The 25,063-nt window shown below is 35.7% G+C and overlaps 1 protein-coding gene across 3 annotated transcripts in view; it reads right to left on the bottom strand.

The window, feature by feature from the left end:
• Nucleotides 1-25,063, bottom strand: part of NRIP1 (nuclear receptor interacting protein 1) — a 90,477-nt gene that overhangs the window by 42,045 nt on the left and 23,369 nt on the right. For all 3 annotated transcript variants that reach the window (XM_087818094.1, XM_087818093.1, XM_087818092.1), the window contains exon 3: nt 1,615-1,727. The gene's annotated coding sequence lies outside the window, so the exon portion shown is untranslated. The remainder of the gene's footprint in view (nt 1-1,614; nt 1,728-25,063) is intronic.

Below are 25,063 nucleotides of genomic sequence, written 5' to 3'. Positions count from 1 at the left end.
TTTACACGTTTTCAAAGTTCACTGTACATTCTAAATACTCTGTCTTCTTTTCTATCTGGGAGAAAAATCTAAATTTGATCATATTTCAAGGACAACTTATCGGCTATGTATATTTACCAGCTGGCTATCTATAATTTATTTATCCAACTGTCATAAGTCGTCATTGGTTACTTGGTAAAACAAGGGTGCTGACAAATTAATAGAAACACAAAAATATGCATGGTTATAATTTTAACAAAATTAAAAGTTGAGAACTGGGGTTTAATACCTACTGTGTTTCATCATATAATATAAAAGCTGATTTTGGTTTATCAAACAGTCATAAACATATAATCATACCTGAATGAAAGAGTGCTTACTATTTACAAATAAAAGTCTGGCTGATTTAAAGTCTAAATTTAGAGAATAAAATAATATATGAATATGTGAAGAATGACTAGAAACCAAATAATTTTATAATTATAAGATTAAATAGTTTGTCTTTTTATTTCATAAATATAATGTTTTTAAAGGCTTTCTCGGTGAATTATAAGAAAGGATAATCAGAGTGATTAAAATATAAGAAGGGTGATTAAAATAAACACTGCATCACTAGGTTTTCTGAATATAATCAGAATAGCAAGGGAGTTAGTACTGCCGTTGTACTGACCATATAATGCCTACAGTAAAAAACAAGTTTGGCTCGAAACTGCCATCCCCCTTTGAAGCATCATGGTCCATTAAAATACTTGTGAAGTTTAGGATATTCTATCTGCTTTCTCTTGTGAACAGTTTTCAGGTAGCTGATTGAAAGTAAACTCTTCACAACGAATGGTAAGTGCAATAATCAATCACTGTGTCTTTTCCCAGTTTACTTGGGTTGCTTCTGCCCTGGCAGAAGCAGTATAAGGTTCAAGAGTTTAAGACATGACAAATTCATTATAGGTGGTAGCTACACTAGAAAACAGCGGCGCTAATCCAAGTAGCATTAACCACTCAGTCATCTCTTTCTGTTGCACTGCCCACCTACTGGTGTTAATCAGATTATTTTATCATTTCTCAGAAATGCTGATACACTATTTGCCTTGTAAGAGGTAATCATTTTATATAACTCAAAAAGTAATCACTGACTTAGACTATAATAAACCCACAACAACCAAACATGCTTCTATTTTTCTTCAAAACAATAATTAACTTTTTATCTGAAATCAGATTGCTATTGCAGGTTTTGCATTAACTATCCATTTTCTCTGGGTTTTTTTTGTAAAAACAAATTAAATATCACCAACACAAATACTATTTATTTCAAGATTCCCAACTCTTCTCTCCAGAAGTAACCTACATCTTTGAATTCTCAATAATATTTTTGTTTCTTTTTTATAGCATTTAACCACTTTTTACTGCTTGATTAAATTTATTTATCGATATTTATCCTTGCCCTCTAAGTTCCTTAACTATAGAATTGTATCTCGCTCACTTTTAAAAAAAACACTGCCTAATGAAATAATTTGCACAGATAAAACACAAAATACAAATCTGGTTATTATAAGCTAATTTATAACTTCAAAAGGACTGTCTAAAATATATTAAAATCACAATGATTAAGCCTTAAGAACTCAGGAAAAATATTCTCACCGTCTTGTCTCCAAGGTTTGAGTCTCTGCTTTCTGAGAAAGGAAACTGAGAAGGCTGTTGAAAGTAACTCTGATGTCATCTGGAGTCTTCAGATTCCCCGCTCCTCCTTCAGTCTAGGGTACATGTTAAGAGGAGAGAAAAAGATACTTGGCCATCTATTCCAAACCAAATTCTGGAATATGTTTTATAAAGTTCCGTAGAGTTTTCCTAGTACCTTTTCTTGATATAGAAGTTCAATATAGAAGTAGTCCTTTGACAGAGAAATACAGATTGTTTATGAAATATAAATTGTCCATTAAAGGAAAGGAACAGATCTTTGCTTTCTAGACAATACATTAATGTGATAAAAGTAGATGCTTCAAGAAAACTAACTAAAAAAGGTCTATAGTTGCTACGATACACTTATTAACCTTTGTTAATTTCAATTTCTGTCAAACTAATTCAATTAAATTACACTTAAAAATTCTAACTCCCCGCAAAGGTATATTAAAAAAAAAAGGGAAAAAACAATACCTATAGTTTCTTTCATATTAAGCTTTTCCTGTTTCAAAATACTATCTATGTAACCTTTCCAGCACAAAATTTATAATGAATATCAAATGCCTCATATGTCCATAGAAAGACTTATACACCAATGTCCAAAGCAGCTTTATTTTTAATAGCCCAAAATTGGAAACAACTCAAATGCCTCTCACTAGGTGAAGAAAATAATGGTATGTCCGTTCCTACAATGGACTATTTACTATTCAGAAACAAAAATGGATACACGATTGATATAAACAACATGGATGAATTTAAAAATCAATTATGCTGAATGCAAGAAGCCGGACAAAAAGGAACACAAATTGTGTGATTCCATTTACATAAAACTGTAGAAAATGCAAATTAATCTATAGGGAGAGAAAACAGATCATCAGTTGCCTGGGGATGGAGAAGTGAGGTGTAGAAAGGAGAGATTACAAAAGGGCATTATCTTAATTATAGTGATAGTTTCATGGGTGTATACATATGTCAAAACTTATCAAACTATAAATAAGTACAGTTTATTATATGTCAATTATACCTCAATAAAGTTAAAAAAAAAACCCAAATTTTGAAAATGTTATATGCCCTTTAATGTAGCAATTCTAAGTCTAGGATTTACCCTAATGAAAAAGAAATGAGGACAATACAAATACTGAGCCATCAGAATGTCATTATACGCATTATTTCTAATGTAAAAAAAATTAAAACAGCCATTAAACGTCAAAATAAAAAGTTTGGAACTAGTTAAATAAATTATAGTGGGACACTATGCAGCCATTAAAATATGTAATTATAGTATATCACTCCATGTAACATTATATTATAAAAACAGGAAAAAAACATTATGTTCAGTAGAACTGAATTTGTTTCAAAAGCATACAAAAGTAAAAGTAGCAATTATTTCTGAATTTAGAGGTAATTTTAATTTTTCCTTTTTGCTGAGTTATATTTTCTAGTTTCTTTACAATAAACATGTATTACTTTTGTAATAAATAAAATAAATTAAAGAACAAAATTAGCAATAGTCTATAATTGTCCATTCCCTGGTCTAAGTATAAAAGAAGCCCTCCTAAGAAGTGGTGTACAGTACAGATTCTAGGCTGTCATGTCACCCCCACCAGCAAGGTACCACACAGTAGTGAGCAAAGGGCTGGTCTGACAGGATGAACTAGAGTAGTAATTAGTAAACTACATTCTTTACCAGTTACAAGGTGCTTTCCTGGACATGACCTAATTTGATTTTCATAACTCAGTGCAATGAGCAAAGAATGCATTACCCCATTTTCTAGAGGGGAAACAGACTGAGCAGGACCGGTTAAATGTAATGCACCGAAACTATAGATCTTGGACTCAAATTGGGTCTGGATTATAAATTCTGATAGGAATTCTAAGAGCAGTAGGGAACAGTCACTTTTCCTGATTATTTATAAGGCAGTGATTTACGTGCAAACTTAAAAATAACCATGTTTGCAATCATATTAGTATTCCTATTAGAATATGCCAGAGCTTTAGGAATTCTCCAAATCCCCAATACCCAACCTCGGAAGTTTCAATCAAGGCAACCCCATCTTGCCCCTTGTCAACACTACCTACTAAAATACTGAGATTCAAGTAGACTTTAATTCAGTTTTCAATTGCATTTCTTTCCTTCTTGAAAAACAAAGGTATTACCTTTTATTTTAAAGTTGGAAAAAGACAGTAACCATAACTACAATTATGAATGCTGCAAATAGTGACCTACAAGTTGATGCCAAAAGTTTTAACTTAATGGTACTTTAAAATACTACCTTTTGGGCCAAATCTCTTTTGGTATGTGAGCAGATAAGAAACAGTCTCCAGACTGACGAATCTCTGAGGCAAGGGGTTGGGTGGGGTGGGTGGGGAGAGGTTAACCAAAGAATTTATATGCATATAAGCATAACCTAAGGACACAGACAATAGTGTGGAGAAGGCCTTGGCAGTGTGGGGAAGGCCTTGGTGGGGTGGGGAGGTGGAGGGCGTCAATGGGGGACAAAGGGGGACATCTGTAATACTTTCAATAAAGATAAATTTAAAAAAAAGAAAACAGTCTCCAAATAAGGTGTATTCAGTAAAGAAAATGGCCAACTCTGGACCAAAGTAAAAGTACACATTTACAGAGGAACATTATTAACGACCTGGTCAGTATTCGCTGACGAGGCCTCAAAGCATAGGGGACCCCTTATAGCTACACTCTTACCAACACTGCCAGGACTACAAGAGACTGAAAGGTAATGCTAGCTCTCATTTACTGGGCACTTACTATGTGTCAGACACTGTGCACAGGCCTTTACATACATGATCTTAAAACAACATTATGAGATGATTACTATCACGACCTCATTGTATAGATGAGGAAACTGACTTTCAGTTTCCCCAAATCACAAAACTGGTAAAAGCTTAAAGTAGGATTCAAACTCTGGCACGTTTTCCTTGAAACAAAGATGGGGGGTTGGCAGTCCTCTGGAAGATAAATCATGGCTTTTTTCTAGTACTACCCACTTACGATGGTCTGAACTCAGGCAGTGCGAAACACCTGGTCACGGTGCATCAAGTTCAAGTCTACATTTTTCACATGAACAGTTAAAAATCTCCAAAGCCCACAATTTGTATCTGATTTTTGTCATAGTCTAGCACTGTTTTAATGGTTCGTCTCTATTAAAGCAGTTTTAACCCTTTTGAACTACACACATATGATCACATGAAATATAAAAAGAAAATTATTTAAAATTAGTTAAAGATAATATAAAATAGACTACTCTCACAGATTAATATTTACAAACTGTCTTATATTAATAAACAGGTAAATCAGCATTAAATCTAAGTCAATGAAACTGAATGTGCCAGATGTGTTTTGAATCATGAAGACAGGAAGCTTGTCTACAAATAAGAAAATGTTTAAATAATTTTGTTATAATTACACTGTAAACAATAGACAATCATTAAAATATATGTTTCCAGAGAATATGTAATGACAGACATGGTAAAATGACCACACAGTGATGCTGAGAAAGATACTAAACTATCCATTTGCTAAACAAATTTTAGGGACTGTGCACTGTTCTAGGTGTTGGAATTGCAAAGTGAACAACGCAAGCGCAATCCCAAGTGCTGAATGACTAGGCCTTCTGGTTATTTAGATATCTGCTTAAATGTCATTTCCTTGGAAAGCTTTTCCCTCACCACTTTGTAAAGTAGCTTCCTCTCTACCTCTTACTTTGTTTAAACTCTTTATTTTATTCAATTTCTGTGTCAAATTTTTCTCTCTGTATCTATTGAAATACGTGGTTCTTGTTCTTTATTCTATTAATAAGGTTTATTACATTAATTGAATGTTTCAATGTGAAAAACAACCCTTCCTTTCTGAGATAAATGCCTACAACTAACACCATACTTAGTGGTGAAAGACTGACTGCTTTCCCCTCTAACACTGGGGAAAAGGCAAGGATGTCTGCTCTAGCTACCACCGTTCAACACTGTACCAGTCTACTCACTGCAATCAGGCAAGAAACGTAAAGACATACAGGCTTCTTGAAAAAGAAGTTACAGAGAAGATATTTGCAAACAACAGCTCCAACAAGAAGTTAATATCTAAAATGTATAAAGAACTCATACAACTCAACACCAAACAAATTCTAATTTAAAAAATGGGCAGAGGACCTAACAGACACTTCTCCCAAGAAGACATACAAATGGCCAACAGATGTATGAAAAGATGTTCAATCTCATTGGCTATTAGGGAAATGCAAATCAAAACTACAATGAGATACCAACTCACATCTGTTAAAATGGCTATTATCAACAAGACAGGTAATAACAAGTGTTGGAGAGGTTGTAGAAAAAAAGGAACCCTCATTCACCGCTGGTGGGAATGTAAACTGGTATAGCCTCTATGGAAAGGAGTATGGAGGTTCCTCAAAAAAATTAAGAATTGAGTTATCATATGACCCCATCCCTCTTCTGGGTATCTATAAGAAAAATTTGAAGACATTTATTCAGAAAGATATATGCACCCCTATGTTCATTGCAGCATTAATTACGGTGACCAAGACAAGGAAACAACCCAAGTGTTCTTTGACAGATAACTGGATAAAGGAGATGTGGGGACATGTAAACAATGGAACACATATGGAGATAAAATACTGCCATTTGCGACAACATGGATGGACCTTAAGACTATCAAGCTAAGTGATATAAGTCAGAGAGAAAATGTTAATAACCATCTGATTTCACTCATATGTGGGATATAAAACTGAAACTCAGAGACACAGACAACATTATGGTGGTTACCAGAGGGAAGGGGGGGTGGGGGAGTAGTAAAGGGTAAGGGGGGCCAAATATATGATGACGGAAGATGATTTGACTTTGGGTGGTGGGCACATAATGCCATGTACAGATCATGTATCACAGAATTGTATACCTGAAACCTACATAATCTTACTAATCAATCAAATGTCACCCCGATAAATGTAATTAAAAAAAGAAGTCCTAACTATATTTATTTGCAGACAATATTATCTTGTATATAGGTAATTCTAAGGAATCTATGAAAAAGCTACAAAAATTAATAAGAAAATTCAGAAAACTTGCAGGATACACAAAACCCGCACACAAAAATTAATTTCTCTATATTAAAAATAACCCAGTAATAAAATTTTTAAAATTCTACTCACAATAGTAGCAAAAAGAATAAGTGACTTAAGAGTAAATTTAACAGAAGTGTAAAACCCATACTGAAAACTACATAACATTGTTAAAAGATATTGAAGAAAATGTAAATAATGATACATTCCATGTTCACGGACTGGAAGATTCAATATTGTAAATATGGAAATTCTCCCCAAATTCATCTATCAAAATCTCTGTGCTTTTTTTATAGAAACTTATCCTAAGATATATATGAAAGCATAAAGGCCTTAAATAATAACTCAAAATGGCTAATAGTTTGACTTGTAAAAGCTAAAACTACAAAACTTCTAGAAGACATAGGAAAAAAAATCTTGTGATCTCAGGTTAGAGAAAGAGTTCTTAAAAATGAACAACAAAGTACAATCAATTATAAAAAAAATTGAATTTCACCAACTTCTTAAAAAAACATCATTTAGGTAAAAGATAAGCCCCAGAACAAGAGAGAATATTTACAAATCACATATATAGAAATGTAAAGATCACATAAAGAAATGGTACTCAGCATATTAAAACCCTTAGACCTCAATTATAAAAAGAAAAACAATTTTTAAAAATTACTAAAGATTTAAAGACACTTCACCAAAAATACCTAAATGTTTAGTAAATACATAAATAGATCTCATCATCATTACCAATTAGAGAAATGCAAATAAAGCCACAATGAGATTCCACTACATATCCACTAGAATAGATTAAAAAAAAAAATTAAAGACTAAAAAGTTCAAAGGTTTGGGAAGACAGGGAGAAACTGAAACTCTCATACATTTTCCACTTTGGAAAACAGTATGGCAGTTTCTGAAAATGTTAAACTTATACAGATAACCACATGACCCAGCAATTTCCCTCTTGGGTATCTAACCAAGAGAAATAAAAACAAATGACTGAACAACCCAAACATCCATCAGCTGGTGAAGGGACAAGAATAAAGGGGCAACCAAAATAAAAAGTAATGAACTAAAAATTCATGCAGCAGAATGATCCTCAGAAACAGAATGCTTCATGACAGAAGCTAGATGCAAATACTCTATTTGTATGATTCCATTTATATATGAAATGCCTAGAAAAGTCAAACTTACAGGGAAGGACAGCAGATCATCGCCCAGGACAGGACGAGGGCGCAGAAGCTGACTGCCATGGGCATGAAGGAATTCTGCGGGGCGATGAAAATGCTCCAATACTGTGCTGTGCTGGCGGCTGCACATCTAGATAAGCTCACTCAAACCCATCATTCGGAACACTCGGGACGGGTGAACTATATGGTATGTGAGTTATAACTCAATAAGACTGTGAAAAATAAAAATATGTGTTCAATAGAGAATCAAAAATTGCTTTAAAATAAATCTGATGTATGTCATTTCTCTCATTATTTAAAATAATCATAATTTAATATATATAATAATAATTACTCTTTGGAGAATGTAAAAGTAGACTTACAATGACTATTCACCTCTCTCACTCTGCTGGTGGAGATATAAAATGGCACAATCACTAAGGAAAACAATTTGGCAGTTCCTTAAGAAGTTAAACACAGAGTTACCATCTGACTCAGAGATTCTTACTCCTAGGTATAAAGAGAAGGGAAATGAAAACTACATCCACATGGAAATCTATAGCTGCATGCTTACAACGGCATTATTCGTAACAGCCTAAAACTGCAAAACCTAAGTGTCCACCAACTGATAATGGATAAACAAAATGAGGCAGATCCAACACGATGGAATATTATTTAACCATAAACAGGAATGCAGGACTGCCACACGCTACCACTATGATGAACCTTAAAAGTTATTATGCTAAGTGAAGGAAGCCAATCACACACAAAAACCAAAAACATATATTGTATGATTCCATTTACGTGAAATATCCAGAGCAGGCAAGTTCAGAGACAGAAAGTAGATTAGTAAGTAGTTGCCTAGGGCTGGGCGTGGGGGAGAAGGGGAATGGGGAGTGAGTGCTAATGGGTGTGAGGTTCCTTGTTAGGCCATGAAAATGTTCAAAAATTCGATGGTGGTTGCTGTATACCTGTGTGACTATAAAGAATGCTTTAAATGGGTGAATTTTATTGTATGTGAATTATATCTCAATAAAACTGTAAAAAAGATGACTTTTTACCTAGTATTTAGTAAAGCATCAAAATAATTTCAGGGTAAAAACCTGGACTTCTAATCTTATTTGCTTTTGAGCATGTCCAACATTTATCTGAATAGGTTTGTTTGTATTCAATTATTGTGGCTAAATATAAATCACTTACAAATCAACTAATTTTATATACCAGTAATAAACAGAAATTAACACTTTAAAAAATCCAACAATAAAATGTACCCAAAGAATAGAAGTAGCTTGCAAATATTGCAAATTCTATATGGAAAAATATACTGGAAGACATTAAACATAACCTAAATAAGTACCATGTTCATGACAGACACAATGTCATAAAATAAAAATTCTCAATTTAAACCAGTACATTTAATGCAATCCTGACAAAATCCAAAAGATTTCTAAATTGACTCTAAAAGTAACAGAGCAGCAAAAGCCTCTAACAGACAAGCCATGCAACCAGAAAAAAGAATACATTGGGGAGCCCGCCCTATCTATCCTGAGACTCATTATAAAGTGTACCAATTCAGTTAGTGTGCTTCTCACAGAGACAGACTGACTGCTGGAGAAAAAACAGACCTTCACACACATAAAAAGTGATATTTGACAAAAGTTGACTTCAGATCACTGAAGAAAGGGCAAATCATTCAATAGCACTAAAACAATTGGTTATTTATTTGGGGGGGAAAAAAGAAATTGGATCCCTATTGTATAACATATAAAATAAGTTTCACAGGGATAAGTAGAAAGGCAAGTCTTTAATATTTTATAATACAATATAAGAGAATACTACTGTAAGCTCAGAGTAGGGAAAGTTTTCTTAAAACATAGGAAGGCCTAACTATAAAGCATATGATGAATAAATTCAATTGTTATAATTAAAAACTTCCATCAACAAATAAAAAAAAGAAAAGATGAACTACAACATCACAAAGCACATTGCCAAAAACGATCTTGATATCTAGAATGTGTGTGTATGGGGGGGTGTATCCTGTAACATTTATATTAATAGTGGGTAAAATGGATAGAGGTTACCCCTAATAAGGGGTGTCAGAGTCTGAGCAGAATGAGGCAGTCTGTGGTGGAGTGGAGGGAACAGTGTGGTGTGGGAGTCAGAGCCCAAGCTCTGGAAGAGCAGTTTGGGCTGAGCAGGACTTTGCAAGGCAGGGGTCCAACAATGGGTGTCACTGCCTGAGCAGGGGGAGGAGGTGCCCATAAAAAGACGCACTGTGCTGTGCAATGTAGGGATCCAGGTAGGATGAGAAGGGCTTCCACACAAAGGGTCTTTGAAGCTCAAACAGAAATTTTTGGTGGAGGGGGTGTAATAGATATAGCGGATTTATTATATACTGTGAGACTAATCAAATAAGCAAAACATTTTACGTTAACGACAGGCAGGTTTCTTATGGTTAGAGGAGGTACAAAAGGGAAGAAAGTGTGATCTAACTGTAAGCATGGGAATGAAATCAGAGGTAGCAGTGTGGCTGACGAATGACAAGTCAAAAGAACATAGAAGCCAATCAGAAAGGAATCCCAGTGGCCAAATCAGGGCCAGACGAGCATCAAGATAAGTAACAACAGTAACTGATTATAGTTCCCTAAATAAAATACTGAATCATGAACTCATACAGATACAAATTAATTAAGGAAATGAAAGTTTAATAAGGAAGGGGATATCTACATAGTTTCAAAGTACCTCCACATAAAATAATTATTAAATACAGAGGGGAAATGAGTAATGTCACAGTAGAGAAACGTGGCAAGACACCATCATAATCAAGTAATCCAAGTGGACATCCAAGTAATGGGTCAAAAGAAGACTGGGTGCCACCTGATAAGATACAGAGAGAAGGCACACTATCACATCTGTAATATTCCTGCCAGATAAATATTCATAACTTGCGTATAATCATGAGGAAACAGCAGACAATTCTAAAGGAAGGGACATTCTACAAAATAACTGGCCTATATAGTATTGAAAAGTGCTAAGGTCTTAAAAGTCAAACAAAGACTGAAGGACTGTTCCATTCTGAAGGCTAATGAAAAGATGTTGACAAGTAAATGCAAGGTTGAGTCTGAACTGCATCGTTTTGCTATAAAGGACATTATTGGGACGACTTGTGAAAATTGAATGAGACCTGAAGATTACATGGTAGAAGATTAAATCAATGTTAATTTCCTGATTTTGATGGTTTTATTGTGGTTTATAGGACAATGTCCTTGCTTGCAGGAAATATACACTCGTTTATTCAGGGGTGATGAAGTGTCAAATCAAATCTTTGGGGGAAAATTTCCATTTTTAATGTGCTTGCAACTTTTCTGTGTGTTATTATTTTAAAACTTAAAAATATAAAAAATAAATTCCTTTAACACATAGTTTTAGGTACACAGTGGACAAAAGACATAAACAAGCATTTTGTGAAAGAAAAATTCCAATGGTGAGTAATCATAGGAAAGGGTGTTCAACCTCATTAACAATCATAGAAAAGCAAATTAAGACCACAATAAGATACCATTTTGTAGTCACTCTACTGGGAAAACTTAAGAAGACTGACATTTCTAAGTTTTGCCAATGATAATGGCTCAATGTGAGCTTCTGATACATTACTAGAGGAATGTAAACTCATACAATGACTTTGGAAAATAATTTGGCATTATCTCTACACTTCTCCTCTTAGGTATATATCCTAGAGTCTTGCACGTGTGCACCAGAACACATACAAAAGAGCACTAATATTAGCAATGCCTATTGTATACAGGGAGTCCCAAAGAAATGTATACACACTTTGAATGATTGTAAAATCAGTGTTTATTAACACACAGTTCGTTTTTTAAATTTAAAAGAACCTACAGAAATAAATATTTTTTTTTGTCAATGCCTGTTTTCAACCTGATGATAGATCTGATCCAGGCACTGCTGATAACGCAGAGCAATGGAATCACAACTGTCAAGAATCATTTTGTTCAGTAGTTGTGCACCCTCAATTCATCGACGGTTGTCGGTTTTATACTATGAACTTTATCTTTTATGTATCCCCATTAAAAAACTCTACCGGCACTTTACGATAAATTTTCTTTGTTCGAAGTTTAGTCTTGCTTCACCCATTATTTCAAATCAGTTAAACCTGAAAAGGAGTGAAAATTAAGTGAGTTATCAGCTGTTAAATTGTGTATATATGTTTTGGGGACATACAGGCTTACAGGTGTGAGTGCACAAAATACAAAGTTTATTCTTGTATTATTATTTATTAATCATTATATTCTTTTCCATATGAACAACTGTAAATCTACTTTTGCTCTACTCTGTATATAAAATAGCTACACACACACACACACACACACACACACCTGTATCAATATAGACATATCAAAAACAAGTGAAATAAGCAAACAAAAACACCCAACAATAACCCAGATGTCTACCAGTAGAATAAATTCATACAATGGAATATTACTCAGCAACTACGTGTAACAACATAAATGTAAAAAAAAACAAGTCTCAGAAGGCTACTTACAGAATACTACCATTTTTGCAAACTTAAAAAGTAAAATTAAATGGCACGGTATTTAAGGACCTACATTATAAACTCAGGATTACTAAAAAGAAAGTGATTAACACAAAATGGAAGAGTAAGAGGGTCAAGGAAGGCAGCAGGGGCAAAGGCATAGGCAAGGAGAGGCACACACATATTTAAAAAAGAACAAACAAAAAACCAAAACATTGTGCAGCAAGAATTTTTAACATATGGAATACCTGGCTACTCAGTCAGGGGCACTGACCTCTTTTCCCTTAGATTGTCAAATAAAAAAATGACAACAGCCAACACAACAATAGCTGTTTGGTGTGACTGAATATATTTTTTTGTCAGATCAGCAAAAAATATTTTTGCTGTGCTGCAGAATTTTAGTAATTAATTGATGTGTGCCCTGAGATGAGAAGGGTTGAAAATTGCTAGTCTAGGTAATAATTTGCACACATGAACAAATGCTACTTTCTAGGCAACAGATTTTCCTAACTCTACTTTTTAAAAAGTAAAAACAAAGGAGTATATAAAGAACCCCAAAGAACTTGAAAGCAGACTTGTAGATAAAACCTTACAGTATGGTCAATCAAAGAATGAGGCTAATTCATATCTACTATCAAAATGGTCTCAAATAAAACTAGCATAAATGCTTTCTTAATTACTGCAAATTTGCAGAACTTTCTCATGGAGATGGTCACTTCGCAAAAATTAACAAGAGAAACAGGCAAACTAAAGTAATTCGATATACTCTGATTCTGTACAAATAGTATTCCCTCTAAATATAAGTGTTTCCCCTCATTGTTCATATAGGTCATCAGTCATATATTCACCCTGATTGGCCAAAAGTGTGATGAGAAAAGCCTAATTCATTTTAAAGAGCACAATTTCTTTGCCCAATAAATAATTCCTTCTATTTATTTTATAGTACTTTTATCTGGCAATTATAATTCAATTTCCTGAACAACTTTGCATTATAGGTAGGGCACATATTATCAAGCAATACCTACTTCATGCAGCATAATATTTTAAAAGTTCTAAAATAAGTTAAAAATGTCAATGATGTTCTAAATCAAATTTTCTACCTAAATATGAAAAGTATTTTATGAGGTGTTCTCAGCATTTTATGTGATGAACACAGATTGAAAATCCTAGCTATGTGCTGCATCCTTATTAAATGCAAACAAGTACAATAATCTGATTAAAAGGTATCTTGGACTAATTCCCCTTCATAAGGAAAGCCATTGATCCTGATATATATCACACAAAATTAACTGTAGTGATTCTTTCTCTTGGCTTGGATTGCTACTGAGTGATATGCCTGAGCATTCACTATAGGCACACAATGCTGAGGAAGTTGGGGTCAGGGAAGATGATGTAGTTGTCAACAACACGTCCTTTAGAAAGATCACTGCATCATGTCACAGAGGAAACTGGCACAAACTAAATCTATACTATTGGTCCTTGTAATGGATTTCTTTTTTATGCATATTTTGGACAAGGTCTGGGGCTTCAAAAATGAGCCACTGCTTCAAAGAATACATATTTAATATGTGATTTTTGAAAGAAGAATATAGTGCGCACTAAATAAATTCTCAGTGCATAAATGCTTCGAGTACTCTATTTTAAAATTATTTCTAGTATTTCCCTGTATTTGTTCAATGGAATATAAAATATCCCTCCCCATATAACACTTTTTTCTCCATTTCCTGATTTCTCCTTATTGCTGTGTTTTTGCTTTATATTCTTTTAAAAGCCATTACAGTGGTACTCAGTTTTCGAATGTAATCCGTTCTGGAAGCCCGAGCTCTGAAGTGTTTGAAAACCGAGGGCCCCACAGCCCACAGCCAGGCCTCAGGGTCTGCACCCGGCGGAAGCCGCGGGGCATGTTCCACTTCCGAGGCGGTTCCAAACCCGAAGCATTTCCTTCTGGGTTTACGGCGTTAGTGACCCGAAATGCTCGTCAACGGAAACGTTCGAAAACCAAGATGCCACTATACTTATTATTAATGCCGAATCTCATCCTTTTCAAAAATACAAATTGAGACCGGCCGGCATGGCTCAGTGGTTGAGCATCAACCTATGATCCAAGAGATAGCGGTTCGATTCCCGGTCAGGGCACATTCCTGGGTTGCGGCTCCATCCCCAGTTGGGGGCATGCAGGAGGCAGCCCATCAATGACTCTCTCTCATCCCTGATGTTTCTCTCTCTCTCTCTCCCTCTCACTTCCTCTCTCTGAAACCAATAAAGACATATATTTTTTAAAAAAACATTGATCTGTCCTCAATATTTACTTGACATCTCAAATTTAACATGCTAATTTACTGATGTTAAATTCAATCCCTGTTCTTCCTAATCTCATCACATCAACTCCATTCTAACTCTTCAGGCCAAAATCCTGGCCGCTATCATAGAGGCCTCTTTGCCCCTCATAGTCCACATCTAGACCATCAGCAAGTGCTGTGGGCTCTGCTTGGAAATACCCAGAATCCAACTGTTTCTCATTGCTCTCGTCCAAGTCACCATCATCTCTCTCCTGGATTATTCCAACAGCTCCTACCTGGGCTCCTTGCTTCTTTTTTTTTCCCTATTAATCCTCACCAGAGGATATGTTTTCCATTGCTTTTCAGAGAGAGTGGAAAGGAGGGAGGGAGAGAGGGGGGAGGGGAGAGGGGGGAGAGAGAGATACATCTACTGGTTGCCTCCCACATGTGCCCCAACCAGGGGTGGGGAGTGAAAAAGCAACCCAGGTAACATGCCTTTGACTGGGAATCGAACCCGTGACCCTTTGGTGCACGGTCCGTTGCTCTAACCACTGAGCCAAACCGGCCAGGGCTCCTTGCTTCCATTTTTAATGCTCTTTGGTTTATTTAGCACAACAGACGGCCAAAGTGATTGCGACACTGCTCTACTGGGTCGTTCCTCTGCTCAATCCTGTCTAGCAGCTCCCCCTTCTGACGGCACTTCCTTCACCCCGCTCCACCGCAGAGTCTGCCTAGAACACACTTCTCCCCGGACAGGCCTACGCTGCCGCCGCTTTACTCAGGTCATCTTCTTAGTGAGACCTTCCCTGGGCATGATTCCATGCAGCTCCCCACCCACACACACACACCTTCCACGCTCCCTTCTCTGATTCAAATTTGATTTAGCATTTGGCATAAGATACCATAAAATTGAATTGCTTTATCTTGTTTGTCTATCTCATCAATAAAATACAAGCTCCACGGAGCAACATTTTCCCTGTTTGTTCCCTGCTCTATGGTCAGTAAGAGCAGTGGAATTCACTAAGCACTCCAAAACATATAGTGAATAAGTCAAGGCATGACTGCCTACATTTGTGATCTCATAAAAAATTTGCAGAAATTAGCAAAACTGTGATCTCCCTCACTGTGACAGACTGTGCAGGCTTCTCACAAACACGCCCCCTTCTCGTTTGCTGGCAGTAATGCTCACCCTCTTCCCCTTGGGAGCTGAATCCTGGTTAGGTCAAGCGAAGTTTACTCCACCCATCAGGTTTAGGCACAGGCATAAGATACAATCATGGTCAATGAAATTTACCTGGATATGTCTTCCTTATTTAAAAAAAATAGTGTAGCATGGAACATGGCCATGTTGTAACCACGAAGAGCGACACCACCAAAACACATAAGATGGCAGAGAAGAGAAATGAAAGACACCCGTGTGGGTTCCTAGGAACATCATTACGGCAGTTCATTACCCACCGTACTCTAAGCTTCCTGCAGGATAATACAAAGATGTATCCCTTAAAGAGTGACACAGCCCCCACTATTTAGGCTAGTTCAGTAAGGTCTTCTACTACTTATATGTCAAACTAAAATGAAAATGTAGGTCAGGTATTTGTCCGCTTTTTGGTACTGCATGCCTAGAGAACATGTCATATGACAATAAAACAAGAGTCATATTTTCTCACAGGAATAATTTTATAAAAGTATGTTTGCTCTCAATTAAGAACTGAAAATAAATACATAACCAAAGAAAAGGCAGTCCAAATATAGAGCTTTGAAATAATTCAAATAGTAAAATTATGCTCTAAACTACTATATGCCTAACCTGGTTCTGCAGAGCTATTAGTGCTCGTCCAAAGGAAGAAACGGAAAAAGGGAGACAGAAAGTTAGGTAAAAAGTGAGGAGGGAGCCTGGCCAGAGTGACTCAGTGGTTGAGCATCGACCTATGATCCAGGCGATCAGGGTTCGATTCCCAGTCAGAGCACATGCCTCCCCAGGAGGCAGCCAATCAATGACTCCCTCATCATTGATATTTCTCTCTCCCCCCCTCTCCCTTCCTCTCTGTGAAATCAATAAAGACATTTTTTTTTTTTAAAGGGGGGAGGGGAGAAGGGAGGCCTCAAGGAGCCAAAAAAAACCAGGATATGATGATTTAAACTTAACTAATTATGCTTCCTTTGGGTGCTACACACACTAGAAGGCAGTGGGGGATACCTTACCACTTATCCTTGAGGTAATCCTACAATGGAAGGGAAGGCGGGTTATGGGTCAGTCATGGTTTGAGTCAAAGAGCTAGGAGTTACTAGGTTTGGTTTTTAACTCAAAGCCAAACCACTAGTCAGTTACAAAGCCAAAACTCTAACTATCCTAAACGAAAACTCCTCAGCTTCTTAGTATAACAACCAACAAACCATACTGCCTCCTCATAAAAATCTTACAAACTTTAAAAATTCCCATAAACATAAAATCCCCATGCTATTAAATAGTTTACTTTGGACATAATGGCCCCAAAATAGAGAATATAAAAAAATTAACTTTATATAGGATAAACTTGGCCCTATACTTAACATAATACCTATAATATATGGTAACTAATTACCAATCTTTTATTAACTGTTACTGTATTTTGAAAAGTTACTGGATAAATTACGGCTCTGAAAAAAAATTACTGAAAGCCGCTGAAAAAAGTAGAGATGTCCTTCAAAGTTTTCTCACCATCTTCTACAATAGTGAGTGGAAGCAATAAAAAATATTTTGTTGTTAACTCTTGAAAAAGCAATCATGAGTCAACTTAAATCTGATCATGGTCAGGCTCACTATCTACCAGTCTCGGGTCCAACCTTTGCCTCACCTGCTTCTCCTTTGGGTCACTCTACAAACAAAAAGTGAAGCCAGAGGGAAAGTAGATGCATGAATGAAGGCTGGATTAAAAGTACGGAGACATGGAATGACCAAAAGATAAATGTGGTCTTTTCTGTTACAGGTTGCTGTACCAGAAAACCAGGGACTGGTGGCCTATAAACAAGACATTCATTTCTTACAGTTTCGGAAACTGGGAGGTCCAAGATCAGGTGCAGGCAGATACTGTGCCTGGTGAGAATCTGACTTTTTGGCTCAGACAGCCATCTCTCTGCTATACCTCATACGGCAGAAGAGGAAAGGGACTCTCTCTCCTGCCTTTTTGAGAAAGGGCACTAGTCACATTCATGAAGGTGGAGCTCACCTCCTAATACCATCTCCTGGGAGGTCAGAATATCAACACAGGAATTTTGAGGGGACACAAACATTCAGACCATAGCAGATTCACTGTAAAAATCTGTTTTTATAAAACATAAAGAAAGTGCTGTTTTGACAAAAGATTCCAATTATTTTAGTATTTTATCTTAATGTAAGCCAACTAGATAAGTATTATACAAAAATAAAAAGTATTTAATCTCAAAGTTCCAACATTAACCACTACATTTAAAAAACCCCAGGACTGTATTTCCTTGAAGCACTCAAGGCCATGCCCCAAAAGGTACCTATGGACTAACAAAAATAGCTAAAACTTATTGTGCACATGTGCCAGGAACTGCAGTAAGTGCTTTCTATGGTTAAAGTCCTTTCTCAAAACAACCCTATAAAGCTATCCCCATTTTACAGATGAGAGGGTGGAGTGTTAGAAGGTAGATGATTAGCCTAAAGACAATAATCCACTAAATGGCAGAGTTAGGATTCCCACCTATTCAAAAGCAGTGTCTCAGTCCTTGTCAGATTCAACTGATTTACCTGTAAAACACTGCTTTTAATGTAATGTGGTTTCTTAATGATTTTTAAGAAACTTCAAACATATTTCTATGCTTTAATGATTTTCATCATGGAATGCAAGTTTTTAAACAACTATTTGGAGGGTTAATTCCCAGTTATTATGATTAACTTTTATTAAATGGATATCAAGTAAATGCCAGTTACTGACAATTGTGCTAGGTCATATGTTATTGTACTTAATCATTACCTATAAAATAGATATATACAACCTTACAGATGAAGAAACTAAGACTCACGGGGTAGCGTGAGTTGCCCAAAGTTGTACAAGAGGTAAAGGGATAGACCTGGATTGAAATTCAGGTAAGTGTGCCTCCTTAACGCATTCCACAAATTGCTACTTAATGGAGCCTCCATAGTGCCAGAGGAACTGACTTGCACAACCTGATTCCTGATCATTTTATGAAAGACTAACCGTCTGTTTTCAAATTTTCTGCACCTAGTGCTTGGCTCAAGACACAAATATAATTACTAGTCCTTGATGCTTCCGCTAGCATCTTTAAAATAAAAACACAACTCTAGGGTAGTCTAGTGTATGGCAATTTCTATTAACAAATTCACCAACTACATTGCTTGTTACTAATGGCATAAGAACCCCAAATTTCCCTTACTGGAATAAAGTCTATTAAAACATTTTTGCAGAAAAATCTCTGAAACTTTTGTAAGTATCAAAAAGTTGAGGAAATGTTGATACTTTAAAATAAATCTTGACCCAGTAAGAACTGGCACTAGGCCTTTTATTTTCTTGCAGTCAGCAAAACTACAAACCTATAAAAATTCAAATCGTAGTTAAGGGCATGCATTTTATAGTACTTGCGTATGTGGTGAGTCACTTCACAAACTTTATACTGAGAACATTTTTAACCTGGATATGTAGGCAGAACTGATTTGAAAAACCTATAATGGCTATACAATGAAAGAAAAAGCAAGTCTGCCTGGGGTTTTACTAATTGTTTTCTCTGAAAACTGTTTTCTTTAGGGGAGAAAAAATATCACTGGCTCCTACGCACCTTACTTTACAGTGCAAACGCACTTAGAAGCTGCCGTTTCTAACAGTGCATTAATCTAGATCTTCGGGAAAATCAAACGCAGGCCAGTTTAATCACCCAACATAAACAAGCAAGGGTTGTAAGGAGAGAGCAGAGTTGGCGGAAGTAGAGAGAATTGGGTCAGTAGGTGGCAGATGTTAACTGATTCAAACTTGAAAGAACTTCAAAAGCATGGATTCAGCTTTGTGAAAATTCTTAAAGTGGAGAAAAGAAAAAAAAAGTGCAGAATGTGTAAAAGGGGGCACTACTAAGCAAAACAGTGGTCATCCAAAAACCTATTTTATTTCTTTTGAAAAATACAGAATTAACAATATTGTCAATAACACATTACCTTTCTAAAAAATTACACTAGTGGCAGCGAACTTTATTTCCTCATTTACTTTGCATAATATTCCTGTGATGTAGGTTGTATCATTTTTACAGGAAACTGAGGCTCAGATTAAATAATCTGCTAACGGTCTGTGCGGTGAGCTACAGCTCAAATATAAACCTTATTATTCTGAGACCAGCATTTTATATACCACCATATTAAACTATGGCCATGATGGTGGTTACTTTTAGTATCTACACAAGAGGTAAAAGAGAAATACATCCTTTGGGTCAATTTTTTTTTTTTTATAAAAAAAGAAACAAAACAACTACATCTGCCTTCTCTATCCCCAATAAATGTTTTCTTCTAAAATATAAGCCTACAAACAAATGACCAGTGATCGTGTGATAAACCTATCAGAAACAAAAGAGACCCTCAATAGCCTCAGCAATCTTGAGGGAGAAGAAAAAAGTGGGAGGGATCACAATACCGGATATTAAATTATACTACAAGGGCACTGTAATCAAAACAGCCTGGTAGTGGCATAAGAACAGGCATATAGATCAATGGAATAGAAGAGAGAGCCCAGAAATCGACCCACATCTCTATGGTCAATTAATACTTGACAAAGGAGTCAAGAGCATACAATGAAGACCGTCTCTTCAATAAATGGTGCTGGGAAAACCTGACAGGAGCATGCAAAAAAATGAAACTAGACCACCAACTTACACCATACACAAGAATAAACTCAAAATGGATTAAAAACTTAAATGGAAGTCATGAAACCATAAAAATCCTAGGAAAATACACAGGCAGTACAATCTCAGACATCTCGTGTAGCAGTATTTTGGCTAATACATCTCCTACAGCTAGAGAAACAAAGGCAAAAATAAACAAATGGGAGTGCATCAAACTAAAAAGGTTCTGCACAGCAAAGGAAATCATTAACAAAATGAAAAGGGAACCCACTGTGTGGGAGAACATATTTGTCAATGATACATCAGATAAAAGGTTCATTTCTAAAATATATAAAGAACTCATACAACTCAACACCAGGACAAAAAACAATCCAATTAAAAAATGGGCAAAGGACTTGAATAGACACTTCTCTAAAGTGGACATACAGACAGCCAATAGATATAGGAAAAAATGCTCAAAGTCCCTAATCATCAGAGAGATGCAAATTAAAACCACAAATGAGATATCACCTCATACCTGGCAGAATAGTTATCATCAATAAATCAACAACAATAAGTGCTGGGGAGGGTGTGGACAAAAGGGAACCCTAGTGCGCTGCTGGTGGGAATGCAGAGTGGAGCAGCCACTATAGAAAGCAGTATGGAGGTTCCCTAAAAAAGTTAAAAATGGAACTGCCTTTTGACCCAGTGATCCTACTTCCAGGAATATATCCTAAGAAACCCAAAACACCAATCCGAAAGAATGTATGCACCCCTATGTTAATAGCAGCATTATTTACAATATCCAAGATCTGAAACGGCCCAAGGGCCCATCAGTAGATGAGTGGATAGAAAAGCTGTGGGACATTCACACCATGGAATACTATGAGGCTATAAAAAAGAAGGCACTCTTACCCTCTGCAAGAGCATGGACAGACCTGGAGAATATTATGCTAAGCAAAAAAAGCCAGTGAGAGAAGGACATATATCACATGATCTCACTTATATGTGGAATTTAGTGAACCAAATAAACTGACAAACAAAAAAGAATCAGAGGCATGGATATATGAAAAAGACCGACAGAAGTCAGAGGGGAGGTGGATTGGGCAGACTGGATGAAAGAACATACATGCATAGCCCCTGGATACACACAACAGTGTGGTGATGGCCGGGGCGGGGGGACGGGGTGGAGGGAGGCAGGATTTGGGTGGAGGTGTGCAAAGGAGGGGAGAATGTGGAACATCTGTAATAGTGTCAACAATAAGTTAAAAAAAAACTGTAAGAAACAAGTCTATATGTTAGACCTTGAAAAGTTTTAAATAGTTCAATATACATATTCATTTCAAAAATTTTGGAGTTTAAAAAAAAAAGTAAGTGATAATCCATTTCACATTAAAGAGACCAAGCTGAAGAGTGGTTACACTACTGTAAGAAAACTAAAAAGCTAAGAAAATAGCATTCTATGGTCATCAGACTAAGTTTAAACTGTATTTGATTTTCCAACAAATACTGTAATGATGTTTTTCATGCTTAACAGAAACTCATAAGAGCACTTAAGTAAAATAAAAATATTCATTTCTTATTTCCTGGAATTACTATGAAAATGGCAAATTAGCATGAACTCAGTACCAAAACAAACTCCATGAATATATATATAGATACAGATATAGACACAGATTTTTTTTTTAATACTCATCCAGGCATATTTTTTCCATTGCTTCTCAGAGAGAGCAGAAGGGAGAGAGAGAGAGAGAAACATGACAGAGAGAAACAACAATTGGTTGCCTCCCGCATGTGCCTGACCAGGGATCGAGCCTGCAAACAATGTACATGCCCTTGACCGGAATCAAACTCGAGACCCTTCAGTCTGTGGGCTGATGCTCTAACCACTGAGTAAAACTGGTTAGGGCTCCATGCACATATTTTTAATACACTTGTCAAGATACCTTTAAAAACATTCACTGTAAGGCTATATCCGTTTCTGTTAGGAAATACATTTAGACCTCCTCTCAGAATTTTAGTCTGTAAAATAAAATAAGACAGAAGAATCGATTTTTTAATTACCGTTATAAAAAAGGCTAAATCTTTTCTAAACTTTATAACCTAGGTAATAAAATAAGGGCTCTGTATACTGGCTGCCTAAATATATCTGGGTGGCCTATGTAAGGTTAACTTCCCACAACTATTTAGTTGCCAAAAGGGTAATACCCAAATTGCACACCATATTTTGTTATGAATAAGGAAGACTTTGAAACCTCAATTATTGTCTCCTCTTTACAAATTCTATCTCTGTTACCACTTTGTGCCACCAAAATCTGAGCATTTAAACACAGAGATCATATGGGCCCACATTCAAGGCCTACTGTACATGTGATGAAAACATTTATGGGTTAAGATGCTGGATTTACAAAAATGGTTTCTTCCCTGAACCTCAACTTATCTCTTTCTTTGAACTAATTTCATTACCACCCAGATACACAATACCCATTTTTTTTTTTTTTTTTTAGGGGAAAAAAATCTCTAAGCATCGGAAACTTATTCCATTGCTAGATACTGGTCTTACCACTGGAATTGTATCCCAATCAAATAAAAATATTCTCATCACCCCCAATTCAGTCCCATTTAGAACCTCCACTAGCCAGATACACTATTTAGTTTTAAATACTCCCAGGAAATAGAATTAATAGGGATAGGGTCACCTTTCAGAAATTTATGGAAATCAGTGAAACGATGCTATTAAAAAATATATATTTTATCCTAATGTAATTCAATATGAAGATTTATGAATCAATTTTGAAAATTTAACAAAACTTCTAAGTTAATTCATCTTTTAAATTGATGCATTCCAAATAGGTAATTTATTACTTTCACAAAAAGTATCTGTATCATTCTTTCTTGTTTCAGAAGAGTAATAAAGAAACTTATAGCAAACATTCAGCTTACATAATAAATCAATCTTGCCATTATTCAGGTAAGAAATACTATAACATTCTGCATATTTCACATTAAGTTAAGCCAATGACATTTATATATTCAACACAATACAGTTTGGATACTACAACAAATATTTGTATCACACTTTGGAACCAGCAAATTTTTAACAGGCAGGTTATCATTTCATTTTCACACAAACCACATGCAAAAACCGCTGCACAGTAAGTTTAAATAATTTGTGTGGTATAACACAAAATACATTTTTATCATTTTTTTAAAAAAATGCTTCTAAAGCTCAAGGCTATACCTGGAGTTGTTTCATCAACAATTTATTACTCTGTATACATGAGGCATCAAGCTGAGTGCTTTGTAAATCACAAATTTATAAAAGATAAGATCCCTTCCCTTCAGTTTACAATCCTGCTAAAAAGACGACGAAAATAAATGCAGTGCGAAGAGCACTCACCAACTACGTAGGAAAAGTGGAAGAGAGCGTAAGTTCCTTTCTTTGATACAAATCACGGAATGGGTAACATTTTGATAAAAGAAAACTGGTGAGGTCACAAGACATCTCAGGTCACAAGACTTGTGAGATAAAGATGGCACAAACAGGGCGGCAGTGTAAGAAATGTGCAATCACCATGCTGACGGGTGAGGCAAATGGGCTGTGATGCTGGGATGAGCAGGAGCCAGGCAGAAAGAGGACTTGGCCTTTACCTTGTGGGCAAAGGTCTTTGTTCAGAGTAATGATACTTCCTTCAGAGAGTTTACTGTGCTACGGTGTGTAGGATATGTTGTATGATAAAAACTAAAAGGCAAAAGACCAGTTAGAAAGCTGCTGCAGGAACTAAGAGTCGTGAAGTAGTAAAGCTTGAATTTGGAAGACGGCAGTGGAAAGAGAAAGAGATAAACCAAAACTCGCAATTATTCCTGTTCTAATGAAAATGATTATTGAAATAGTCATCTATATGGTTGTCTGCCATCGTGTGTTAAATGAAGGCATAATATAAAGCAAAAACTTGCAAATAACTGGCAAGAAACACTTTGATTAAATAATCTCAGAAAGTTATATTCTATAATAGGATAAACACAACATCTCCTTTGAATGTTTTCTAAGACAGCAAATACCATTGCTTGATGTTTTTTATTACGTTTTTGTACTATTTTAAAAACATTTATTGTAGGTGACCTAAAAATAAAGCTTCCCAAAATTAAAATTAGAAAATATCTGTATAAAACGAATGACAATCTACACCTTTCTGTATAGAAATTCATCTTAAAAACTATCAAGGTCTACCTGACCCATACTAAGTTTACAATAACAAAATGCAATGTTTGCCTCTATATTTTATAGGAACAAATGAAATAACTTATAAATTTACTTCTCAAACTGGTAACCAACATTATTTTATGACCCAAATGGAAAAACACACCTATGAATACAAAAAAGATAAATTACCTGATCAGAATAATAAACCCTATTTTTGGAAAACCTTGTATCTACATATTACTTTTCATAGGGATATGTGTATCAGTTTGATGAATAAATGACCTTCAACTAATTTAAATTATCAAAGT

The sequence above is a fragment of the Miniopterus natalensis genome, chromosome 6 (assembly GCF_054644295.1).
Source record: "Miniopterus natalensis isolate mMinNat1 chromosome 6, mMinNat1.hap1, whole genome shotgun sequence".
Taxonomy (NCBI): domain Eukaryota; kingdom Metazoa; phylum Chordata; class Mammalia; order Chiroptera; family Miniopteridae; genus Miniopterus; species Miniopterus natalensis.
Note: the sequence above shows the minus strand (reverse complement) of the source record. Positions and strands in the feature narration are given on the sequence as shown.